At 35.4% G+C, this 6,000-nt stretch overlaps 1 long non-coding RNA gene across 1 annotated transcript; it reads right to left on the bottom strand.

Annotated features, from left to right (window-relative positions):
* Positions 1-443: 443 nt before the first annotated feature.
* LOC127833763 (uncharacterized) lies at positions 444-5,253 on the bottom strand. Its single transcript, XR_008027583.1, has 3 exons — positions 5,161-5,253; positions 2,322-2,459; positions 444-985 (listed from the first exon to the last, which is right to left on the bottom strand). It is a non-coding gene; the product is annotated as an uncharacterized LOC127833763 (long non-coding RNA).
* Positions 5,254-6,000: the final 747 nt, after the last annotated feature.

Genomic DNA, 6,000 nt, shown 5'->3' with positions numbered 1-6,000 from the left:
TGAAAACAATATAATATTCAAATTATGGACATTTTATTCTGTTAATAATGCTATCTTTCAAACAATACAAATCAATAAAGCATGCTTAACAATAGCAGAACTCTTTGACTTTTAATTATATTTTCCACACTTTTTACCTTAACAAAATTCATAGTCCCACCAACACCATCAGGTTATGACTTCCAATTATTTATCAACTATTAAGCATGAACACAGGCACAAATATCGCAGTAGGGAATTCATATCACTTGTCAACCCATCACAGTTCCAGGGCAATAGCACGCCAATTCTCCTCTGCTTCTCGATTGGCCTGACCATTTTCAACTGCTTCGGGGGCATATATATATCTGATCAAATGTGTCACTTTAGGCTCTGTGTCTGACTCTCGCAGCAGAATGAAGTTGTGGACACAACAAGCAAAGATCGCTAGCAACATTTCTAGCTCTACTAGCATGTTTAAGTATTTTGGCCGCCTGAATTTGCATTTCAAGAGACCAATTGCCCGTTCCACATCAACTCTTAGATGAATGGCACTTGTTGAATTTCTCTCGCAAATGGTACAAATGTTCATGGCCTCGATACAGAACAAGCAGATTTCTTGTCAGGTGGCATGCTGAATCCTCGAGAACATGGTACTCATTCCGAAGATTTTCAATTTAATGCGCTACTGGGCTGTTCATACATACATGGGCATCATGCACAGAACTTTGCCATCCAGAGTATATGTCCAAACATTTCAAGTTACTGTCACAGACTGCTTGAACAACTAAACTGTTGATAAACAAGGACCTATGCTGGAATATTGGAGCAGGACATGCACCGTGGGATCCATCAACAGCCCCTACAACGCCAGGCATTCCACATAGTTGATGAAATCCATCGGCAATGGTCTTCAGCTCATGACGAGATTCTGGAAATCTGATGTACTGATCCATCAATGTTGACAAGACTCTACATGTTGAAATGACTGTGAGATGTAAAGTCCCTGAAATAAAAACAGTATATGTGTAATTCATGCTAGAGTTTAGCAATTTTATTTATGCTTGACTGCATTGAAATCCTTAGGCTTATTGAGACATTCTAGGGCCCGTTTTTTGGGAATAATCAGTACATGGAATATATGAAGATAGCGCGTTGAGGGTTTCTCATAAACAGGGTTGAAACAAAAACGTTCCCATCACTAGGCGGACACCATATCCACTACGCCAGCCTGACAAAGTATTGAGTAAATAAAGTGAAGCTTCTAAGTTTTGTCTCATTTGATTGTTAATGTAACAGATTGCAGACTTAATTACAGTATTTTTCTTAAATACTCCTTCAGCTTTTTATTTATGTATGAAGACTAGGGCCACTTCCTGCGAGCCTAACAAACAAGAGGGCCATAATGGCCCTGTATCGCTCCACTGCTGAAAAAAAGGCTGAAACAAATATTCTTGGCATGTGCAAATACTTAAATATAGGCACTATTTAAGCACATGTACACTTTTGTGACCCCCTGGGCTTGGTCAAATTTAGTCCCAGGGGCATAATTTGAGCAAATTTTGTAGAGGACTACAATATCTCACTACATACAAAATGTGGTAGCCCTGGGTCATAGAGTTAAGGACAAGAATAGTTTTCACAAAATAAGCAAGATATAAGCGTATATAATGTTCAATTTTGTGACCCGCGGGTCAGGGTCAAAGTTGACGCAAAAGGCATAATTTGAACAAACTTGGTAGAGGACTATAAGATGTTACTGCATACCAAATTTGGTAACCATAGTCCGAATGGTTTTCGACAAGAAGATTTTTAAAGATTCCACTATTTTGTGACCCCCCGGGGCAGGGTCAAAGTTGACCCCAGTGGCATTATTTGAACAAATTTGGTAGAGGTTTATTAGATGTCACTACATACCAAATTTGGTAGCCCTATGCCCAATTGTTATGGAAAGAAAGATTTTTAAAGTTTTCACAAAATAAGCCCCATATAAGCGTATGTTCAGTTTTGTGACCCCCTGGGCAGGGTCAAATTTGACCCCTGGGGCATAATTTGAACAAATTAAGTAGAGGACTATACAATGTCACTACATACCAAATTGTGTAGCCCTAGGCCTAATGGTTATGGACAAGATTTTTTTTTAAGTTTTCACAAAATAGGCATATATGTTCAATTGTGTGACTCCCGGGGCAGGGTCAAATTTGACCCCAGGGATAAAATTTGAACAAATTTGGTAGAGGACCATTAGATGTCACTACATACCTAATTTGATAGCTTTTGGCCAGTGGAGCTAAAAACTAACCATATTCGCTATAGTCATGACTTCTTCACATAAAATTTACCTTTGTTTGTTCCAAATCGGTCAGCCACGCTCCTGTAGGATTCTTGGATACCAAGCATCCACAAGTTGCCAATATCCTTTTGTCAACAGACATTGTGCGCTCACGTACCATACATGGGGTCACAGTTTCACAGGATTCCTACAAAATAAAAGATTTGTTCATGCATACATTTAAAATACCAATTCCCTATAGATAACTTTTATATAATATTAATTACACAATATTTAACAGACATTTAACAAAAATAAACTTGATTCATCAAATATATCATAAATGAAGAATAGACCGGTTTCACAATATTTACACTGATATTAATTTTAGATATCACGTGACGCGTCGAATTTCAGAATGAGGCTGAACGAGTAACTGTTTTTTCTTTTGCTATGCAAATTGCGTTGAATATCAAGATTTAAATGCGTACTGACACTGGTTACAATATTTTAAAAGTCAAACATATGCATACAGACATGTGTTTGGTCAATAAATTGATAACATCTAAATAATAATTCAACGACATAATATTTAGTACTATTAGTGCATATGAATAAATTTAGTTCAATCTTATTTAAAAATATGCGTTACCCATAAGAATCAGAGTAAATGTGGTCTAAAGACTAAACATCCATTATTGCACAAATCAAAGTCATTAATTAGCAGTATTCAGGGCTCAACATTAACCTAAAAGCCAACTTGCCCTGCCGGGCAAGACCTTAGAAAATCTACTTGCCCTGAACGTAAAGCCATTTGCCCAAACATGAAATATCACATGAACTGTTAACCTCAAATTTTTTAATAAAGATCAAAATGATACACCATAAAACCTTTTTTATTTTTGCACATTTAACAAAATGATTACAGCAATTAAAGTCTAATTAAAGTCTAAATTAAATGCTTTGTTCTTTTTTGCACTTGCCCGGGCGGACAACTAAATTATAAAGTAACCTGCCCGGACCCAACATTTACTTGCCAGGGGCAGTAGGACAACCGTTAATGTTGAGCCCTGGTATTATACAATACAAAGAATTATATAACTACGATTCTCCAAGGTATGGGTGTATTAGTGTGTGTACAATTTCATGAATGATAGAACCTGTAAGAGTTGAATCCACAATAAGACAAAGCCCTATAAAATAGAAGAAAATGACACTATTTAAAGGTTATGTTCATTTTCTTATACATTAATATAGTTTTCTTTTACAGTGAATGACAATATTGAAGAATCATTAAATACATAAGAATAAAAAAACGAACGTGGTGCAAATTTATGTATATTGGAATCTCTATATAAGTGATTATGTGTCATAAATATACAGCATTTTATACGGTATAAATCCTTAAATAATAAATACCATACATCCTTAATGTTTGTATATTTCGGGAACATTATTTAACCCCTTACGTTGTGATCGAACAAAAAAAGCGTGTTTTTATTACTTTGTTCCGTACGCTACTGTACACTCTGTATAAGACTAGGTAAAGAGGAAGTGTTATTTTTCGGGTACTCGCTAAATACGTTTTTGTTTAGCATTACATTTTTGAAGTATTAAAAATACATAGGTATAAAGCACTTTATAATTATGATAAAACTGGCTAATATCTATACAGTGTTATTTTCTGACAATCTGTTTGGAAAAATGACTTTCAATGTTGACAATGTCTTTTATGTTCAATAAAAGCAACAATTAAGTATTTGGCGTTAAATTTTTCCAAGAAATGACTACCCAATGCTACAACCATGAGAAGACATGGTCACATGGAGGTGCCATTAATTAATTTTTAAAAAAAACCAGATATCTGCAACCTGTGGTTTATGACATCACGTTGTTATTTAGTATTTGTCTGCACAGTATCTGATCATAACGAGGTTATGGGTTTGTGCTGAATACAGGGGCATTTAAGCGCAAGATCTATCAATAAAAAAAATAATTGATTGATCGCCCTAATAATGCGAAAACAAAGAGTGTCAGATAATCCAATATGTTTTAGACTGTAAATTTACACACACTAAGTATTGAAAGCCATACCTGGAGTGTCAGAATTTGTGCAAACAAGAGCACCGCATAACAGGTGCCACGCGCGGCTGCGAAAGCTGTGAGCTCACAGTGACCTTGACCTTTGACCTAGTGACCCAAAATGGGTGTGACGTGTAGTACTCATCAAGGTGCATCTACATATAAAGTTTCATCGTTGTAGGTGGAAGCAATTTGATTTTATGTTAAGGTTTTAGCACGACGCCGGCGGACAGCGAGCAGGCTATGACAATAGCTAGGGTTTTCTCCGAAAACAGCCTCGCTAAAAAATTGAATACAAACAAGTACTTAAATCAAGAAAATGTATTTCATATATTGGCACTTAAAATGGAAAGTATATATTAAGTAATTAACGGCTATTTCTGACAAAGTCAACTTGTGTTGGCAATATCATTAAGTCGCCAAATGATCAAAAGCAGAGCGATATTGCGATGCACTATTAGAAATCTCTACACGTTAAGCCTCATTCTGGAATTCTGCAAGTCATTTGACTAAGCGCTTTTGGCTTATTGTGAAAAGGGTCTATTCACTTATAAATACTTTAAAGAAGTAGATTTTCCATCACTCTACAGCGGCTGCGCTTTCTTAAAGGAAGTTTGGGAGTAAAATAGATCTACTCCAAGTTTTTGTCACAAAAAACTTCCAACATACAACACTTTCAAGTAGAGAATTAGCCGCATTAAGTGAATGATTTAGAAACATGATTAATTTAAATCACATGTAATAGCTATATGTATTGAAAAGTTAAGTTATCCAGTTATTCTTGCTGCAATGTGGATCAGAATAATACAAACCAATAGCTGACAAACCTGATATCAGTGATATGTTGACCTTTGAAGTCGAAATTGAGACCTGAAATCTGTCTGTATAGAGAGGCACAATTTGTTTGGCATATCTTCAACCATTACTGGCAACACACACCTACAAAATTTATATATAAAATATATAAAAACATAAATGTATTTATAATTTTATTTATTAACTTATGACGAAATATTTTAATCTATGTCAGCTATAACGAAACTAAAAACGGAGTAAAACCAATACCTTATTTTAATTAATAGGTTGAAAACAAAAATTTTTTTATTAATATATTGACGTTCAATTCAACGAATACAAGACACAAGTACAATAAGTTATTATTTCATTCACGTTCTGAGAAAACTGGGCTTAATGCATGTGAGTAGAGTGTCATCCCAGATTAGCCTGTGCATTCCACACTGGCTAATCAGGGTCTGGACGACACTTTCCGCCTAAACTTGATTTTCGGTAAGGAGGGACTTCCTTGAAACAAAAAATACCATAAAAAGCGGAAAGTGTCATCCCTGATTAGCCTGGTCATTTCATTTTGTTCCTAGGTCAAGAATTATGGTTGCTATGGCAACAAATATACTAGAAATATTGCTGCAAATGGTGGAGTTTCACAGTAAGGGGACTTATATTTCTTGGCAATAGTCTTGTTGTACATATTTTTTATTGAACAAAGGAAGGACTCTAAGGCCACTGCACTAATACTAAGATATTAAGTGTCCCTGCATGAAAACTAACGGCTCATCACACAATCAATTCGTATTCACTAATCCGTATATAGAATAGTTAAGGTTCGGTAGTTGTACAAAAGTTGGTGCATAGTAAAAAGAAAAGCGGTA

This window comes from Dreissena polymorpha, chromosome 6 (genome assembly GCF_020536995.1).
Source record: "Dreissena polymorpha isolate Duluth1 chromosome 6, UMN_Dpol_1.0, whole genome shotgun sequence".
Lineage (NCBI taxonomy): Eukaryota > Metazoa > Mollusca > Bivalvia > Myida > Dreissenidae > Dreissena > Dreissena polymorpha.
This window is presented reverse-complemented; position numbering and strand designations above follow the sequence as displayed.